The sequence below is a fragment of the Heloderma suspectum genome, chromosome 5, assembly GCF_057233095.1.
Source record: "Heloderma suspectum isolate Gila_16-S chromosome 5, 16-S_ref, whole genome shotgun sequence".
In the NCBI taxonomy this organism is placed as follows: Eukaryota; Metazoa; Chordata; class Lepidosauria; order Squamata; family Helodermatidae; genus Heloderma; species Heloderma suspectum.
In genome coordinates this window covers 22,681,194-22,701,689 of record NC_139462.1, presented here as the reverse complement: position 1 = coordinate 22,701,689, position 20,496 = coordinate 22,681,194, and the positions used below count along the sequence as shown (strand labels likewise).

Below are 20,496 nucleotides of genomic sequence, written 5' to 3'. Positions count from 1 at the left end.
TGAAAACAATGCAGTAATTACTCGAAGCCAACGTGGATTTGTCAAGAACAAATCCTGCCAGATGAATCTGATCACATTTTTTGATCAGGTCACCTCCCTTGTGGACTGTGGGAATGCTGTGGACATAATATACCTCAACTTCAGCAAAGCTTTCAACAAAGTGCCCCATGATATCCTGATGAGCAAACTAGCTAGATGAAACAATGATCAGGTGGATCCAGAGTTTGCTACAGAATCGGACTCAAAGAGTGCTTCTCAATGGGATCTTCTCAAATTGGGGAGAGGTAACGAGTGGGGTACTGCAAGGCTCAGTCCTGGGCCCAGTGCTCTTCCAGATTTGTATTAATGACTTGGAGGAGGAGGAGGTGGAGGGAATGTAAGGGTGGACGAAAGTCCCTTACCTGTCGTCGAAGGACGTTCGTGGTGGGGGGGAGGCGCTTCGCTGCTCCCCCCGCGAAGTTCAGGCCGGGGGGGGAGGCTTCCCGCCTCGCCCCGGCCGAAATTCAGGCCGGGGAGGAGGCTTCCCGCCTCGCCCAGCCGCGAACGCGAAAGTTTTTTTTTTTTTAAACGCCCCCTGATAGGCTACGTGATGATTCACGTAGCCTATCACGGCTAGATCTGCAAAGTCAGCCGTGATAGGCTACGTCAATCATCACGTAGCCTATCACGGGTGACTTTTTTTTTTTAAAAAAAGCGCGTACGCTAATGGCGGCCCCCATAGGGAGCCGCCATTCACGTTCCTTATTTAGTCGCTGTAGTCTACGTAAATGTTTACGTAGACTACGGTGACCAAATAAGGAACGGGAATGGTGGCTCCCTATGGGGGCCGCCATTAGCGTACGCGCTTTTTTTTTTAAAAAAAGTCACCCGTGATAGGCTACGTGACGATTGACATAGCCTATCACGGCTGACTTTGCAAATCTAGCCGTGATAGGCTACGTGAATCGTCACATAGCCTATCAGAGGGCGTTTTTTTTTTTTTTTTGATTGCAATGGCAGCGGCGGCAGCCGGTCGAAAGACCGGCTGCCGCTCCCGCCCCACTCGAACACCCGCCGAACCGCCAGCCGGACCCGCCACCGGGAGGGACATTCGGTGAAGGTAAGTCCCATCCCGGGGGGTGGGTGCGGGGGGTGGGGGGGGGTTCGGAGGATTTCTCCCAAAACTTGTTCAGGGGCCGAACATGTTGGCGCTCGGCCCCCCGAAGTTTCGGGGAGAAATTCTCCGCCATCCCTAAGGGAATGGTGATCTGATTTGCAGATGACACAAAATTGGGTGGGATAGCTAATACTTTGGAAGACAGAAACAGAATTCAAAGTGATCTTGATAGACTAGAGCACTGGGCAGAAAACCACAGAATGAAATTTAACAGGGATAAATGCCAAGTTCTGCACCTAGGAAAAAAACCAGATGCACAGTTACAAGACGGGGGATACGTGGCTCAACCACACTACAAGCGAGAAAGATCTTGGAATTGTTGTCGACCACAAGCTGAATATGAGCCAACAATGTGATATGGCTGCAAAAAAGGCAAATGCTCTTTTGGGCTGCATTCATAGGAGCATAGCTTCCAAATCCCGGGAAGTACTAGTTCCCCTCTACTCAGCACTGGTTAGGCCTCATCTGGAGTGCTGTGTCCAGTTCTGGGCACCGCACTTTAAGAAGGATGCAGACAAACTGGAAAAGTTTCAGAGGAGGGCAACAAAGATGATCAGGGGACTGGGAACAAAGCACTATGAAGGAGACTGAAAGAACTGGGCATGCTTAGCCTTGAGAAGAGAAGACTGAGGGGAGATATGATAGTGATCTTCAAGTACTTGAAAGGCTGTCACAGAGAGGAAGGCCAGGATCTCTTCTTGAACATCCCAGAGTGCAGGACACGGAATAATGGGCTCAAGTGGCAGGAAGCCAGATTCTGGCTGAACATCAGGAAAAACGTCCTCACTGTTAGAGCAATATAACAAATCTTTGAATTTTCGCATCTTCAAAGATTTGAATCTTCGAAGATCATGACTGAATTTGGAAAAAAAAATCATGGAGAAGGCACGATTCTTCGAAGATAACGCCTTAATACTAATAATTAAAAAAGCCCAAAGGGGTAAAACTTAGTCTCATTTGAAGGGATAGAACAACCCTCTACTCAATGCAGGAAGCCTGATTCCCAGGCAGTCACCCACCCAACTACTGACCGAGGCCGACCCTGCTTAGCTTCCGAGATCAGACAAGCGTGTGCACCTCCAGCCCTTTGCTTGTTGCTGAGGAAACATTGAGTGCGGAGGAAGCTATGCGATCAGTAGCCAGCAGACGACATGGGGCCGTTGAGAGCTGTGATTGGACAGGAGGGAAATACAAACACCGCTGTATATGGACAGGCACGGGAGGGGACTACGACCGGATACGGTAGCAAAGGTGGAAAATCAGAGCACATTAAGGGGAAATACCAGGATATCAGGGTACTGAAAGCGGGAGCACGGAAGCAGGAAATTCCAGTTCCAATTCGAGGCGGGTACTGCATAGTGTGAAAGACGAGTGGTGAAACCCCATTGGAAGTGAAAAAACCCGTAAGTATAGATCGGCCCCTGGATTCCTGCACTGAGCAGGGGGTTGGACTTGATGGTCTTATAGGCCCCTTCCAACCCTACTGTTCTATGATTCTATGAAGTACTTCTTCACACAGCACATAGTCGAACTATGGAATTCACTTCCAAAAGATGTAGTGATGACCACCTATGTGGATAGCTTTAAAAGGGGATTGGACAAATTCTTGTAGGAGAAAGGTATCAATGGCTACTAGTTCTGATGGCTATATCAGAGGCACTATCAGAGGCAATATGCCTATGTACACTAGTTGCTGGGGAACATGGGTGGGAGGGTGCTGTTGTGCCCCTGCTTGTGGGTTTCCTATGGACAGCTGTTTGGCCACTGTGTGAACAGAATACTGGACTAGATGGACCTTTGGTCGAATCCAGCACTGCTCTTCTTATGTTCTCATGCAGGTCTACTGCTGTTGTTGTTACTGCACAGCAACTAGATTATCTGGGCAGGAACTGGTGGCCCTGAAATTTTATCCAGAATTGGTGCCAGCCGTTTTTATATACAGAATATTGATGACTGGCCTACACAGCTTCTGACCTACCAAACCAAACACAGACTGTAGTGCAGTTCTTTGATCCCGATGCACTAAACTGTGTGTGTGTGTGTGTGTGTGTGTGCGTGTATGTTTTACTGCTTGCTTGAGAGAGCAAAAAGAGGTGGGTGGCTTTGTCAAGTATCTGGCAGGCCACAATGCATGGTGGACTGCATTTGGCCTGATGGCATCATAAGTGGGGCAGAGACTGGGAGAGAACTTTAGATGACCCATGTCACATATACATGGATGTTGCTCCAGACTAAACAGGGGCTGTTGTAGGGCTGCAGTGTCTCTTATACAATTACAGCAGTGGTGCAGGACCTCTTTCAGCGGGAGGGCCGAATTCCATTTTGGAGGTGGTTTGGGGGCTGCCTTCCAGTGGTGGGTGGGGCCAGAGGCAAAAAGGGGCAGGGCAAAGCCAAAAGGAGGTAAGGCCCAAAATACTAGAAATACCAGAACATTTTAGCTTCAAGCTCTTACTGTGAGCAACTAAGCCTTAGGGGAGGCATTTCAACTAGTGCCATGCTGAAAATTTCTCTCACATGTTTTCTGACCATTCTCCTTCAATTTGATAGAAAAGAAATGGCTGTTGAAAAGAAATTCAAGGGAGGAGAAATTTCAGAGAAATTCTCGTGAGCTGGGTTTGAGGTTCTTGGGCTTACCTTACTTAGGGGGTGGCTGAGGAGTGTGCGTGAGTGTCCTGTCTGTCACTGTACAGTAATCTCTGTGGCAGCCTGTAGCCTCCTTGGCTTCTTGCACTTCAATTAAAGCCATCATGTGGAAGACATCATGAGGCAATTCCTCCCATGGGGCTTTTTCAGTTCAGGAAGTGCAGGTGGCCTGGCAGGCAGCAGAGCAATGGAAAGATGTGTAATAGAGAGAGAAAGTACCCTCAGCACCCTCTTCGCAGGGATTAGGCAAGCTCAAAAATACCACTCAAAGAAGTTCAAAATTCTGCCTCAGAAGAGTGGAAGCCTCAACACAGTTGACGCTGTTGCCACCTACAGAAGCAGTGAGGTAAACCAAAAACCCTTAGGAAAAAAAGGAAGAAGCTGTGCTATAGCCCCTGACGACAGTGAGCCCTATCTGTGAGAAACTGTTGGAGAATTTCTGCTCATCTAGGAGAAATTCGGTGAAGCTACCCCCCGCATTTCTCTGCACACAAATGGGCTGGAGAATTTTGAGAAGCCATTGGCGCACAGCTCTAATGTCAACCTTTTAGAATGGGAAAAATGTCACAGAAGCTGGGAAACGATTGGTGGTTGAGGGAAAGACCTTGGGGCCAGGGGAAGGGGGCATGGCTGTCTGTGGAATCCCAGAGGGCCAGATTTGGCCCCCTGGCCAGAGGTCCTGAATTATGGGTTTGTGTCTGTGTGTGTCTGTGTGAGTGCATAGAAATCCATTGCACTTTATTGTGTGAAGGTAAAGAATAAACAATCACTCTTAAAATGATGGCCATCTGGTTATCATAAATCTAGCAAATTAACTGAGTGCTAATACTTATTTATGATGGCTATTCTGTTTTTTAAAATCTGGATAAATGTGGAGGAAGTCTGGGGGCCGATCTATGTTGCGCCCCCCATCGCAGTGAATTTGGTGTCCTGTCGGGTTAAACACTCTCACATTAAAACGTGATTATCCACACACATTAAAATGTGATTATCCACACTCACCCATTATCCCTGTTGTGGTGCTTCATTGAATGTGCAAGCTCGGTTCACACTCAAGCTTCAAATCTTTGAATTTTCGAATCTTCGAAGATCATTCCTGAATTAGAAGGGAAAAAAATCATGGAGAAGCCACGATTCTTTGAAGATAACGCCTCAATTAAAAAAAAAAAAAAAGCGGGGGATAGGAGGGGGTAAAACTTAGTCTCATTTCAAGGGATAGAACAACCCTCTGCTCAGTGCAGGAAGCCTGATTCCCAGGCGGTCGCCCATCCAACTACTGACCGGGGCCGACCCTGCTTAGCTTCCGAGATCAGACAAGCGCGCCCACATCCAGCCCTTTGCTTGTTACTGAGGAAACATTGAGTGCTGAGGAAGCTATGTGATCCATAGCCAGAAGATGAAATGGGGCCGTCGAGAGCTGCGATAGGACAGGAGGGAAATACAAACACTGCTGTATATGGACAGGCAGGGGAGGGGACTACGACCAGATACGGTAGTGAAGGTGGAAAATCAGAGCACATTAAGGGGAAATACCGGGATATCAGGGTATTGAAAGCGGGAGTACGGAAGCGGGAAATTCCAGTTCCAATTCGAGGAGGGTACTGAGTAGTGTGAAAGATGGGTGGTGAAACCTCATTGGAAGCAAAAAAACCCATAAGTGTAGATCAGCCCTCGGTAGAGAGACTGACCACTTGTCTCACAACTGACACTGCTTTCCCTAAATATTTGCTTGTGGTGCCCTTGAAACATCTCTGCGATGCTTGCACATTGCCATGTTTTGCGATGCTGTACCATTTACCTTTTAATATATTCCGTTATTGTTCTGTTTTTATTGTGTTTTATTGTTTTAATCTATTTTAAATTGTTTTGTGAGCTACCTTGAGTGCCATTTTTTTGGTTGAAATGTGGGGGATAAATTAGATAAATAAATATGCAAGCACTTAGGTGGCATGTCTTCCTTTGACAAAGGATGGCTTGGCTCACTTGAGTAACCTAGACCTATCTTCTTGTTTATAGCCGCAATATGGTGTGCTTGGTTTGCCCCTGTGATACGTGACAGTCTGGGTTGTATGGATTAATCTCTGAGAAGTCAATACATGGAAGATCCTGCCTTGTAGCATTGAGCTGGACTCTGACCTTCTCACAGCCCTTTCATTCTAACTGTGTTTATTGTCACTGTTCAGTACAATATCTGATGCTGAATTACGTTGATGGAGAACCACCTTGAGATTTTGCATGCAGCAATCCTGTCTTTTGCATATGTGGCGATCTTGCTGAACATTTATCATTACAGTGACGTGCAATGTGCATTCTTCATGTACATTCTTTTTGATTCATTTTCTTGCTTGGATTTGATGTTGTTAAACTGGGGGTGGGGGAATGCCGTTCTTTTATTTGTCTGTCACTCTGAATATCTACCAAAGTGTAGTTTTATATGAATGAGATAATACATCACTGTCAGGGCAAGAATGGGTTGTCCGTAAATACATTTTTAAAAGAATGCTTTTTAATGGCCTTTCTAAAAAATCAGTGAGGGAGAATCTGCATTTCTGAACATTTACTTTGAAGGGGAGACATAAAACAAATCATTTATAGGAAAAAATATTCAAGAGGTGCACTTTGGCTTGGAGAGGGATGAAAGCATGGGTAGAGTAGAACTGGAGCAGGAGGTATTCCATGTATTCATTAACTCATTGTGTAAACATGGTATCTGGTCTGGTCGCTTTGGCTTAAAAGCAGGTTTCTAGCTCTCAAGGAAAAACAGCTATTGTTGCAGAACTCAGAGTCAGAGAGACCACGGAGTGAAGGAAAAAGATTTTCTCTTTATTTAACGTGCGTGCTTTATGGCTGGAATCACTTCCAAAGAGCCAAAAGCCCCGATTTACATCAGCACATTGTTTTTATAGATATTGTGACACATAGGAAACGGCTCCTCCTCTCCCTCCCGTGTGGGGTTGCAGTCCTCAACATTTCTTCTCCTAGCACCATTGTTTATAATACAAGAAATGGGTTATAGGGTAGCCATGATAACCAGAGAACAGCAGAGAACATGATATACATATCACTATGACCTTAGCCTTTGTTGACAAGATAAGAAATTCCTGTGTCTCGTCAGCTTACAAACATATATTTCAGAGAGCAAGAGCTCAGCAAGAACATGAAGCATGAGACTGCATGAGGCTACTTAGTCTGACCCCCGATATGGCTGCTACATTATTAAAGGTGCAATCCTATGAGGATGCCCATCAGCCTCCGAACTCAGAGGTGAATGGGCATCCTATGCAGGATGGGGGGATCGTGGATGCAATTGTCACCTGCATGCTCCTCTCGCCCCACATTTTCGTTAGACAGGCGATTTTGCCCATCTAGCTGGGGCTCCATGGAGAGACAGGGAAGGAGGCTGGGGCAGCCAGAGGATTCTTCATATGCTGCCGCCCTGGGCTTCTCCCCTCCCTGCCCACAGAACCACCCCCTTTCCCTTCTTTCCAAGCTTGCCTTTGTGAGCTCATAGAGGCAGCTGGCACAGTTCTCTCTGTGCTGGCTACAGGGGGACAGGGGAGAGGATGGGGAGCTTGGATTCCTGAGTCCAAGGTCGGAGTGCTGTCTGTGGCATCAGATCCAGGAATCTGAAACATCCTATGGCCCCCTAGACTTTTTCTAGGGACCATAGGATTGCTTCCTATTCACACATTAGTGAGCTATCCATTATGGCTCCCCATTTAGGGCAAATGTATCCTTTGTCTTGCTTGCCATGGCCAGGAATGCCAGTTTGTTGTGCAACTGTAACCTGTTCTTCCCTGGGTTGGGCAGAGGCATGCAGCATACCAACTACTATTCCTTCTAGTAAGTCAGTCAGACAACCCGTTCCACCCTGGCTATGCAACATTGTTCCTGTATCTTGTTTCAAAGAGTCCACTTCACGTACATAAATTACACAGTAGTATGGGATTTGGTGGAGTGGGTGAGCAAAAAACAAAGACAGATGGCCATGAATTAATACTGACACTTCTATATTGCTGCAATACAGAAGAAACCAATATATATGCTTGCAGGAATAGAACTGGGGGAGGAAATCATTTTCATCAAAAAGAAGAGGAGGGGAAGACTTTTAAAAAACTCTTTTCTTTTGTAGAATATAGATTGTGCAGATTTGAAGATACCAGTGATTAGAATGGAAATATTCATTTCCATGGAATTTTCTTCTTTTCTGCCCAGTTTTCTCAGATATCCATGGAAACCCTGCAGAGTATCTTGGATACCTTTCCGTTTCTGAACAACTTCTTCACACAACCTCCCCCCACCCCTTGACATTGTGAAAGAAAAGTTGTGCTAAAAGATGTGCATTATAGACAAGAACAGTGCCTGTGTGTTGGCAATTTGCATATGCAAATACCTGCACAATATTGCTGGTGGCTTGTGCCACAATTTGTGGCAATTAAAGAAGATTAGAATAATTCTAGTGTTGTGCCAAAATTTTCTCCCACATTTTTTTGACCATTCTCATTCAATTTGATAGAAGAGGAATTGCTTTTGAAAAGAAATTCAACAATGAAGAAATTACGGAGAAATTCTCATGGGTTGGGGTTGGGTTTCCTGGGCTTACCTTACTGAGGAGGTGGCTGAGGAGTGAGCACAAGTGTCCCATTTGTCATTGTACAATCATCTCTCTGGCCACCTGTGGCCTCCTCAGCTTCCTACACTTCAATTAAAGCCCAGTTTAAGGCACCATGAGGTAATTCCTCCCATCAGATTAGGACGTGGAGGCAGCAGGGAGGGGAGCTGTGATTAGGCAAGCTCAAATGCACAACAAAAATAAAGTATAAAACATCCCGAAAGAGGCAGAGCAATGGAAGCCTCTGTCATGGGGAAGGGAAACTTTCAGGAAATTGGAGGAAAGATTTTGGCAGAGGGTGAACTCCACCTCAACCCTGGAGGTAGACTCAATGCTCCCCCACTTGCACTGTGGTGGATGCAAATTGGGGGCCAGCCTGCCAAGACAGTTGATGCTGTTGCAGCACGAAGACCCCAAAACCCCTTACCTAAAAAGAAAGAAGCTGTGCTACAAGCCCAGCCAATGGGGAGCCCTGCCTGGCAGAAACTGTTGAGAATTTCTCCTCTGCCTGGAGAAATTTGGTGAAATTGTCCCCCAAATTTCTCTACCCACAAGTAAGGTGGATAATTTCAAGAGGCCATTTGCACACAGCTCTCACCAATTCACATAGAGTGGCCATGTGTCCACTTTTGCAGAGCACAGTCCTCTATCGAAGTGCTGCTAGACAACTGTCATCTATTTTGAAGGCATCCTCTATTTGAAGGGCTGCCCAGTCCAAGTTTGGTTTAAAGATAAAGAGCCATAAGAACTGTTGCCCCATCAACAGTGAGCACCTGGGCAGCAGCCTGAGCAGGCAGGCACACAGGTCACAGTTTTCTGCTCTATGATGAGATGTACTGAATTCCTATTTAAATTTTAATAGTAATTTCTGAATTTGTATCTATTGGTGGAGAAATCCATTTTGTGCAGAGGAGTTCAACAAATTTTCCTAGATTTGCCCCCCCAAACTTGTTTTTGGTTCCCTCAGTGGCGCCCAACTCAGTTTGCAGTGAGTCACGCCAGTTTGCAGATTTCCCAGGCATTTTGTGCATTCCTGCCTCAGGTTCTGCATTTTGTGCAAATTTCTGAGCTATTTGCACAGATTTGGCTGTAATTTGTGTGCATTTCTAAGCAATTTGTGCAACATTGGCTGTAATTAGCGCACATCTCCGAGCAATCTGCGCAAATTCGGCTGCAATTTGTGCACATCTCTGAGCAATATGTGCAAATTCGGCTGTGATTTGTGCACATTTCTGAGCAATTTGCACAAATTGCTCAGAAATTTGTGCAAATTGCAGGACCTGCAAAAAATACTCAAAAAAAGTTCCTGGAGTTTGGGGAACTGCCCACACAGCTCAGCTCACAAAAGCAAATTGAGTCATATGCACCACAGAATTCATCAAGGCAAAAAAGAGAGAGAGAAAGGAACCAGGTTTCCCAGTGACAGACATCCCTAATCTATACATGTAATTAGCATAGGCAAATCTTATGCAATTCTGTCTCCTATTTTTAATGCAAATGCTCTTCCTCTTCGTGATGCATTTCCTCATTTTTGATGGGTTCATAAGTGGCCACCCTACAGAGGACAGTTCTACTGATACCTGTTATAGGGTGGCTATATGCAAGTTCCAAATGCAGTGGAAGCCTTTCTCAACCTGGTGCCCTCCAGGTGTTTTGGAGTATGATTCCCAACAGCCCTAGCCAGCATAGTCCATGGTCAGGGAGGATGGGAGTTGTAGTCTAAAACATCTGGAGGCACCAGATTGGGAAAGGCTGGTAGAACAATGACAAAAAAATACCAGTCTTCCCCAACCTGGTGGGGTAGAACTATGATTGCATTCACACCCTGGTTGTGGGCTTTCCATTGGCACAATGGTTGGCCATTGTGGCCAATGGGATGCTGCTTAAACTTGCTCTAAGGTTAATCTATATGCCCTCATCCACTGGAAATGTAGTATTTCCCATGCCTAAGACATGGCAGACTGATCACTAACTACTTAATTGACTTAAATAGACAGGTTTCAAGGCCTTAAACCCCATTTCCAGCACCATGGCCATAATGTAAATTAGAGCCCCCTGCTCTGACCCAAAGGCTTCTTTTAGCAAAAGAAACAAAAATGTCAGGATGCATTTACACCTCAGCCATGCCATGTTGGGTCCGGCATGTTTTCATATATACATGCTTTAAATAAGGGTGGCAATCAACCCATTCTATCTCTAACCGCCTTCCCTACTTATTTCAACTGTATAAGGTTGTTAGATGCAGGAATCTGCATTTCAAAAGTAGTTGCATATTTGATTCAGCATTCCCTCAGCCCATCCCACAATGTTATCCTCACGAGCTTTTCTCTGCTGCTTTTCCTTTACTCTCCATAACCAAATGTGTCCCAATTCACCTCTGTAACTCCTGTTCAGCAGGATTTCTGGAGGTGTGTGTATGTGTGTGTGGTTCTGTATGTATATGAGAGAATGTATTACATATGGGGATGTGTGGCTGGATTTCACTCTTCCTCCTATAGAGGTTGAACCCTGCATGAACTGCACAGAGATCGAGAAGTCTCTTAGGCTGCAATCCTATGCGGATAGGCGGCCGCCTCCTAACTCGGAGGTGACCGCTTATCCAATGCAGGGCAGGAGAAGCATGGAGGGGATCATTCCCTACATGCATCTCCTTCCCTTCATTTTTGGCTAGACAGCTGATATCAGCTGTCTAGTCGCAGGAAGGTAGAGTAGGGAAGGAGGCTGCCGGAGGACACATTGGATGTGTCACACCAGCATTTCCGCCCTCCCTGCCCCAGATCACCCCCTGGAATGCCCTGTTTTGGCCACTCCATGCTCCTCTTCTGAGCATGAAGTGGGGGGAGGTTGGTTCCTGGAAAACCAGATATCCTTTGGCTGTCTAGCCGCTGACTAGCGGCCATAGGACTGCTCCCTTAATTTGTATCAGCAAATGTCCTATGGTAAACCTGGAGTTAACTAAATTGCTATATACATGTGACTTTGAAAGGGACTGACATGAAAAGGATATGGTTTTTGTGAGGATAAAGCAGAGAGAAGGGGGATTGTGCAGGCCACCTTGGGTTCCTTGGTGGAAAAAAGGTGGGATATATATGTAATCATCATCTTCTTCTTCTTCTTCTTCATCATCATCATCTATGTATTTTGAGAAAATGGCCACAGAGTGGGGCTGTGTGGTGTACTGGCTAGAGTATTTCCATCCCAACCCAAGAAGGCTGCTCACTGGGTGGATAATAAGGTAGGAAAGAGGAAAAGTAAGACTGTCGCAAAAAAAGAGAAGAGAAGAGAAATTGCTTATGATTACTGTGGCTCTCTAGATGTGCCCATGAATCTTAAAGCATTAGTGGAAGCCCCAGAGGAATGGGGCATGCATTTACTGAAAGATTAGAAAAGTTTCGGGGAAATCTGCATTATCGAATATGGCCCAACCTCCAAACTACTCTAACCTGGACAAGATGAGTTTGGATTTGTTTTCACCTAAAGAGCGCATGTCCCCCAATCATAATCTAGGAGAAATAGCTTTTACAAATTGCTGGCCAGCACTTTTATAAGCCGTTGTTTTATCTGTGATAATAAAGTTCTCCATTTTGGCCTTAAGTTCCTTTAGTAGGAAGGATTTTTATTTGCCCTGATATGATGGGCACGTTAACAGTGCTGACAAAATGACCTTCGGGGGCAGAGCTTATTAAAATTGCAATACGCAGGCTGAAGGGGTGGAGGGAAAGAGAGATTTGTCTTTTAGTACAGCCCTGGACTTTTCACCAGAAAGGGATTCAGAAGTATTGCCAAGAGAGAATTTCAAGAACATATTAAACCAGAGATGATATGAAATGGATTTTTTCCCCAGTCACATCACTGGGTTTTCACAAAGCATCTTTCCATTCACAGATTTAAGTACCATGTTTTTAAAGCTGGTCTGCTTCCCCATCCACTTTCTGAATTAAGGCGTCCATCAAGATTTCCATTATGCTTAATATTCTATGGCCCGTTGAGTTGCTACTTTTGGCTTTGCAGCTCTATCTGTGGCAAGATTGGGAGCAGACCTCCAACTTGCATATTTCCTCCCCTGGGCCTAACCACCCCTCTCATTTCATGCAGAAGGCGAGAGGAAACAAGGGAGCGAACCCTTTCAGTTGCAACACAGAGGGTAGTATATCCAATTGTGCCCCAGCGATAGTGTCAATGATGTTGTGCAAGTGTAAACCAATGCTTGCACAACTGAAGTAGCGCTTGCTAGGGCAATGGGAAATAGCAGCAACTTGCCGCCGATATTCAGCAGTAAATCGCCACCATTTCCCATTGCCCTAGCAATGAAGCATAAAGTTGGGGTGGGAGAAACTTTTTCAGGGTGCTTGATGCTGTGATATTTTTTGAGTATTCTTATAGATCATCATGTCTCTTCTAAAGAACAAGGAGTCAATCCACATTCCCTCAGCAGGGAAAGCCCTAGGAACAGGGACCAGAGAAATTGGATTTAAATTGCCTTACATGAGGCTCCCATAACGGTTTGATATGATATCCGTAAATGTTAAGGGAGAGCTGTATCAGGCTCCCAGGGTATTTGTTCACATTTTGTAAATAGTCTTCAAACATGCTTGTAGCACATAAAATAGCATCTTTGATACAACGTCCTTGCTTAGCATAAAAACCCTACACCTAGTGGAGCTGCCTTGGGTTTCTTGTATTCTCACGGTGTAAGCTTTGCTATATATTGCTAGGTCTCAAGGTGAGTAGAAGTGATGGATTACCTTTGCAATTTTGCAGCACTGGTAAGTCATCCTGCCTTCCAGGGATTGATTACAGTTAGCTGTGCTGAAGCTAGGCAAAGAATTGCTGAGATTCTGGAGAGAGCCAGGCTGTGCCTTGGTGCAGATATAAAGTTCCTGATATCTTAACCATGGCTAAGAGACTGGGACCTTGCTGTGGGTTCACACGCTCCCCCCTCCTTTCCTCTCCCTTCCACTATTTGCTTTAGCAATGGTGTAGCATCACATCTGCATTAGCTATAATTTTAATATAATGGTTAATGCCACCTGTGATTTCACACTCTAGTTATAACCCTGGTTTTCTTTAACCATGCGTAGCACCAGTACAGATGTAATGCTTCAGCATTATTAAACCACAACATGGAGAAGAGGGATTCACGTGGAGGGGGTAAGAAGAAGTGTACAAGCATGTGTATTTCATGGTTAGGAGGTAAAAAACAAAACAAAAACATTATGGCGCAGTTCAGATGTAACTATTTCAGCCCAAAGAGCTGATCCTTGTTTGATATCTGATTTGTAGTTAGAGAATTAACTACAATTTCCCAGTTTAGATGTAACAGGAAACTGTGGTTTAACAAACCCCAGATGTTTTGTATTACAGCGCTCAAGAAAGCAGAGGTGGGAAATGAATGTCAGAGGGAGTGTGCAGGCACAATATTTATTCTCAGTCAGATAAACCATGGTTTATTGGACCAAGATAGTTACATCTGTGTTGGGCCTACAGAGGCATTAGGCCTGTGTGAGACCTGCTGCCATCACCCTTTGGGTAACAGGGTAGACCCTTTTGCCACAAGTGAAACTTTTAGAATAGCTTTTTTTTCTTTTTTGCATTTTCTTGTCTCTCCTCTCTGGCTAAAACATATGATTTTAAATGTCTTCTTTCCAGTGTGTACACGAGAACAATGCTCACAGGTGGTATATTTAAGAGCCAGACTAAAAGAGATGCCATTCATGCAGTTAGCAATTGTGTGAAAGGCTTTTAAAAATAAATAAATAAATAAATAAATAAATAAATAAATAAATATCAGCCCTAATCCAGAGAGGGATCAGCCCTAATCCAGGTAGGGATCCCCTCCCCCACCAGTGTGGGGATAGGGGAACTTTAATCCTTTCTCTGCCACCAGATCCCTCCTCCTGGCGAACCTGATATGGATTGCTCTTTCCTCAAGCAGTCTGTATCAAGATCACTCGGGGAGGGGGTGGAGAGAAGGCTCGCCATCCCTCCCCTGACGATCCTTATATAGATCAAGCTTTCCTCACTGCTGTATCCGTGTCATGCCTGCCGGCATGAGCCAGCATCACATGCATTCCCTGAGGCTGAAAAGGTCATGCATTATGACCTAACCCAGTATTGGCTATTCTGACTGTTACTTCAGCCCTACTTGGAGATGCTGGGGCCTGAACCTGGTAGCTTCTGCATGCGAAGCTTATGCTCTACCGCTGAGCTATGGCATACCCCAAGTACAGTCTGTGCCTGAACTGGGCTCTGAGGCCCAGTATACCCAGCCCATGGAAGCTTGCTAGGGTAGACCTTAGCTCTGAATGCTTTGTCTACCAGTGCAACATATGGAGCCCCTGACGGTGTTTCTTAAATGGGCCGTCGGGCTTCTTTCCAGTAAAACACGGAAGCCAGAACCTGTCTCTTTCCCAGTTGCCCCTTTCATGTTAACTACAGGGAAACCTGGTAATTAAACTCGCATGCACCATTCGTAATTCGCAGCGCCACTGAAAATTGCTAACTTCAAAATCCAAACAACAAATTGGTGAATAATGTTAGTTGTGAATATATCCTGGGTTTTTCCTGAGTGATCTCCCAGATATATAGCAAATTCCAGTTCATATCAGAATGAACCAATCAGCTTGGAAACAGCCAGCACTTCAGTTTATATTTCTGCAGTAAAGTGGAGCTAAGTTGTATGGAAACCTCAATTTCTGAATTTAAACAAATACGCCACAAATCACTAGAGAAAATAAGTAGCTAATGACAGATTAAACTTGCAGCTATTGATCTCATGCATGTTATAAATAATTATATATTTTTTAAAAATCTACAAAAATATAGATGTGTGTGTCATCTATGACATTTGAAATATTCCGTGGGGTGTTAATATGTGTATATATAGGTGCAACCAGAGAGGTAGATAAAATATCGCATATTTGTGGGTACAGGCATTATATCCTTGCTATTCTTCTGTGCTAGAATTTCCTGCACAGGAATAAGCCCAACTGAGTCTCAATGGGACTTTCTCTCAAGAAAATGTATGGAAAATTGCAATTTTAATATGTATCTTTTCAGCTATATAGATATACACATTATATATTAATGTGTACAAATGTGTGTGTATTAATAAATACTGCATCTTTTATGTGTTTACACAATTTATGTTAACAGGGCCACATGTCTTCATGGTGAACAATTGCTAATTTTATAGTAAAAACAAAGTTTTATTCCTCAGTGCATGGCCTAAATAGAAGCTATTCCACAATTAAACATAAAGTATTTATTCATGTAGTAAAACAGCCTTGTGACATTGGGGGGAGATTTTATGAAAATGAATTACTATGGCATTAAAATATAGCAATATATAGCAGTGGTTATGATTATTATTCCTTTGCAAATATATTCGTAGAAAAGTATTCATATACTAATTATACATATACTTAAGGCATCAATTACAGAGTTGAGATTTCAATAGGATTGTAATGAGGAGAGAGAACAGTGAATATTGGAGGAAAACAGATGGTGAGTCAGTGAAATGGTCTAGCGGAGATTAGTTCCTAGAAGGTTTGGTTCACAGTGGTTCAATATCAAACTTCTGGAGACTGAATTCTAGCACAATGGACACTACACTTTAAGAAGGATTCATATAAATTGGAACGAGTTCAGAGAAAGGTGGCAAAGATGATCGGGGGACTAGAAGCTAAGTCCTACAAGGAAAGATGGAAGGAACTGAGTATGGTTAGCCTTGAGAAGAGAAGACTGAGCGGGGATACAATAGCACTTTTCAAGTACCTAAAGGGTTGTTAAGTACCTAAGAGGGCCGCTCCCTGTTCTCTGTCATCCAAGACTGTAGGACATGAAATAACTTTTAAAGCCATCCAAATTGGTGGCCATCACTACATCAAAACAACTTGAACTTTAAGAAGGATTCAGATAAATTGGAACAGGTTCAGAAAAGGGCAACAAAGATGATCAGAGGACTAGAAACTATGTCCTATTAGGAAAGTTGGAAGGAACTGGGTATGGTTAGCCTTGAGAAGAGAAGATTGAAGGGGGATATGATAGCACATGTCAAGTACCTAAAGGGCTGTCACACAAAAGAAGGCTGCAACCTCTTCTCTGTAGGTCACAAAATAACAGGCTTAAGTTACAGGAAGGCAGATTTCAGTTGAACATCAGGAAAAATGTCCTAACAGTCAGAGCAATCAGACCATGGAACCAACTGCCACTTGAATGCCACACTGGAGGCATTCAAGATGAAATTGGACAGCCATCTCTCAGGGATGCTTTCAGCTTGATTCTTGAACTGACCATGGGGTTGGACGTCATGGCCTAAATGGCCCCTTCCAACTCTATGATTTGACAAAAATCCTTGTCATTGTGATGGGCACAGGGTGTGCATATGTGTAATCTGTTTGTGCTGGGATACCAGCATCAGAGCCCTGTCCTCCTTGCCAAGTGCAGTGATTATAGGATTGTTCAAATGTTGAGCCTTCATGTGTTGGGTGGGGGGAAGATCATGCTGGCTGCCCTGCCCATGCCCCTCTGTGCTGGCTCACCACACATCTCCCAGACTGGAGAGAAGAGATCCTATGTGGGAGGGATATACATGCGTAGGGCTCTGCTATGCAAAGAGGAACCATATGTGAGAGCCAGTGTAGTGTAGCAGCTAGAGTGTTGGACTGGGAAATTGGAGACCCGGGTTCTAGTTCCCACTCGACCATGAAGCTCACTGGGCCAGTCACTGACTCTCAGCCTAGCCTACCTCACAGGCATGTTGTGAGGATAAACTGGAGAGGAGGAGGAGGACCGTGTAAGCTTTGGGTTCCTTTCAAGAGGAAAAAAGGTGGGGTATAAGTGTGATGATGATGATGGGAGGGGCTATAGCTGAGTGGTAGAGCACAGGCTCAATCTCTGGCTTCTCCAGGTAGGGATAGGGAAGAATCCTGTTTGGATTGCTGCCAGTCAGAGTTGACAATACGGGGGTAGATGGACTAAAAGCCTGACTTGGTATAAAGGCAGCTTCCTGTGTCCCTAACCACAATTGGCCCAGGATTCCTCTTTGTGTCGAGAAGCCCTATGCACAGATGTGAGGGGAGGTGTGGGATCACACTGACTGGCCATGCCTCTGCCACGCTGGCTGACCGTGCAGCCACCCCCTAGATGAGAAAGGGCCCTATTTGCGTAGGGATGTATTTCTGTACAGCTACTGATTGGTCCAGGATTCCCCATCGCATGGAAAAGCTCTACCTGCATACATCTGTAAGCCCATAGGTTCCCACGTGCATAAGGGTCATATTCACTGAAGGCCAACATCTGGCTGCTGGCAAATATGGTCATTTGGCACAGAGGCGCATGGGCAGCCAGCTTGGTCCTGCTGTACCCTCTATCATGGACCAGGATCTCGGGCCCTCATCCTTAGAAGAGGCTCCAGATTCAGTTGGGGACGACTCAGCCAATGGAAAGCACCACAAGGACCCCAGTTCTCCAAGGGGGCTAGAGGAGGCTCCATTACCGACCGTCCTCAGACTCTGAGGACTCAAGCCACGAGGAGACTAGCGTGCCACAACCACTCCCATGTCACTGCAGCCTGAGGCTGCTAAAACAGACCAAGCCCATTTAAGGGTCAAAGCGGAAGGAAAAGTAGAGGCAGAGCCTGGTAACTTCCTATTTAAGCCTCAGCCTTGCTGTGCTTTTTGTTAGGCCAATATACAAACAGTCCTGTGTGGCTTCCAGCTCCAGCACCACTTGCAGCCTTCTGTGGAGCTGATCTCTTTTGCCTTGATTCCCGAGAAACCTGACCCAAGCTGAACCCTGCTCAAGATCTGATCCCTGGCAGAAATCTGAAGCCCAAGCTACATCCCAGGGCATCATCAGAACTCACAACCTGAAATGGTACACTCTCACATGTTGGTTGAACGCACAGGGCAGGGGAGGCATTGTGTGTACCCTTACTTACTTCTCCCCATAGGAGTGAATTGCTACCATTTTCTTATAGGGGAGAAATTAATGAGAGGATACTGAGAGATACCTCAGGGTGAGGAGGCAAACAAGCCATGGGTTCCTGGTACTAGTCCCAGAAGTCCCAGACAACCAAAGTTGAACTGCACCCTAGAGTAATAAAGGAACCGGCAGAAGAACTCTCAGAACCACTGTCTATTATGTTTGAGAAATCATGGAGGACGGGTGAGGGGCCAGATGACTGGAGGAGGCCTAGTGTTGTCCCTATCTTCAAAAAGGGCAAAAAAGAGGAACCTGGGAATTACACACCAGTCAGTCTGACATCAATCCCTGGGAAAATTCTGGAGCAGATGATAAAGCAATCCATCTGTAAGCACTTTGAAAACAATGCAGTGATTACTCGGAGCCAACATGGATTTGTCAAGAACAAATCCTGCCAGACGAATCTGATCTCATTTTTTGATCAGGTCACCTCCCTTGTGGACTGTGGGAATGCTGTGGACATAATATACCTCGACTTCAGAACAAAGTGCCCCATGATATTCTGATGAGCAAACTAGCTAAAACTGAGCAAGATTGTCAAGGGCTCCTTGGCGGCCTCTTTCAGCCTAATCCAGTAGCCAAGTCCAGACACAGACAAAGGGATTCTTTTCAAAGCTTTATTCCTCTTTTACAACTTAACAACTCTACTGTAGCAACTAGCTATGAGCAGCAGAGTACCTATGCCCCAAGTTGGAACAGTTGGTCCCCGTTTGAAGGAGAATCACTGGCAGACCCTGAACTTATGGGCTAGGGAGAGTCCCTCCCCTTTTCCCATGGATGCTCTGGGCGCAACCGTTGTTTGCGCACCAACTGGGCACTATGCCTCCTTTCTGCGCCCTCCATTTGGCGCCGCTCTCTGCATCGGCGTCGCGCGTCCAGCAAGTCTTCTTCCTGCGCTTTCTCAATCCCAGGACTCTATCTATGCCAGGAATGCCAGTGGGAGGAATGTCTGCCAGCTGTTGGCCCTGGGAAGGATTAGCGCGCTCCTTTCCCAGGAGCAGCTGCTCTACCTCAGAATCAGAACTACTCTGGGATTCTGTGGGCTCAATGTCCACCCTGACAAAGATGGAACAACAATCAGGTGGATGCACAGTTGGCTACAGAATCGGACTCAAAGAGTGCTTATCAGTGGGATCTTCTCAAACTGGGGAGAGGTAGTGAGCGGAGTACCACACACCACAGTCCAGTGCTCTTCAACATTTTTATTAATGACCTGGATGAGGCGGTTCAGGGAGTGCTTATCAGATTTGCAGATGACACAAAATTGGGTGGGATAGCTAATACCCTGGAAGACAGAAACACTTCAAAGTGATCTTGATAGGCTGGAGTGCTGGGCTGAAAACAACAGAATGAAATTTAATTGGGATAAATGCCAAGTTCTTCACCTAGGAAAAAGATTCCAAATGCACAGTTACAAGATGGGGGATACGTGGCTCAACAACACTACAAGCCAGAAGGATCTTGGAATTGTTGTCGATCACAAGCTGAATATGAGCCAACAATGTGATGTGGCTGCAAAAAAGGCAAATACTATTTTGGGCTGCATTAATAAAAGTATAGCTTCCAAATCACATGAAATATTAGTTTCTCTCTCCTCAGCACAGGTTAGGCCTCATCTTGAGTACTGTGTCCAGTTCTGGGCACCACACTTTAAGAAGGACGCAGACAAACTGGAAAAGGTTCAGAGAAGGGCAATGAAGATCATCAGGGGACTGGAAACAAAGCCCTGGAAGCCAGATTCCAGCTGAACATCAGGAAAAACTACCTGACTGTAAGCAATACGACAGTGGAACCAATTACCTGGGGAGGTGGTGGGCTCTCCCACACTGGAGGCATTCAAGATGAAGCTGGACAGCCACTTGTCAAGGATGCTTTGACTTGGATTCCTGCATTGAGCAGGGGGTTGGACTTGATGGTCTTATAGGCCCCTTTGAACCCTACTATTCTATGATTCTATGAACCACAGAGTGCTCTACAGAATCCTCTGCAACATCTAGAGATTTCTTTGCTGATACACCAATGTGGAAAGGATTCTTCGAAGGTGAGAACAACGTTTTTGAGGGCATATATGGATTTAAAGTGTGATACAGTGAATAAA

The 20,496-nt window shown here is 45.2% G+C and overlaps 1 protein-coding gene across 9 annotated transcripts in view; it reads left to right on the top strand.

Annotated features, from left to right (window-relative positions):
• MAPK10 (mitogen-activated protein kinase 10) overlaps nucleotides 1–20,496 on the top strand; it is a 413,215-nt gene that overhangs the window by 198,232 nt on the left and 194,487 nt on the right. Inside the window, exon 1 of one of the 9 annotated variants that reach the window (XM_084860217.1) lies at nucleotides 2,391–2,559. The exons of 7 other annotated variants lie outside the window; for them this stretch is intronic. The gene's annotated coding sequence lies outside the window, so the exon portion shown is untranslated. Of the gene's footprint in view, nucleotides 1–2,390; nucleotides 2,560–20,496 lie in introns of those variants that run through there. One more of the 9 variants, XM_084860220.1, reaches the window with a different exon arrangement.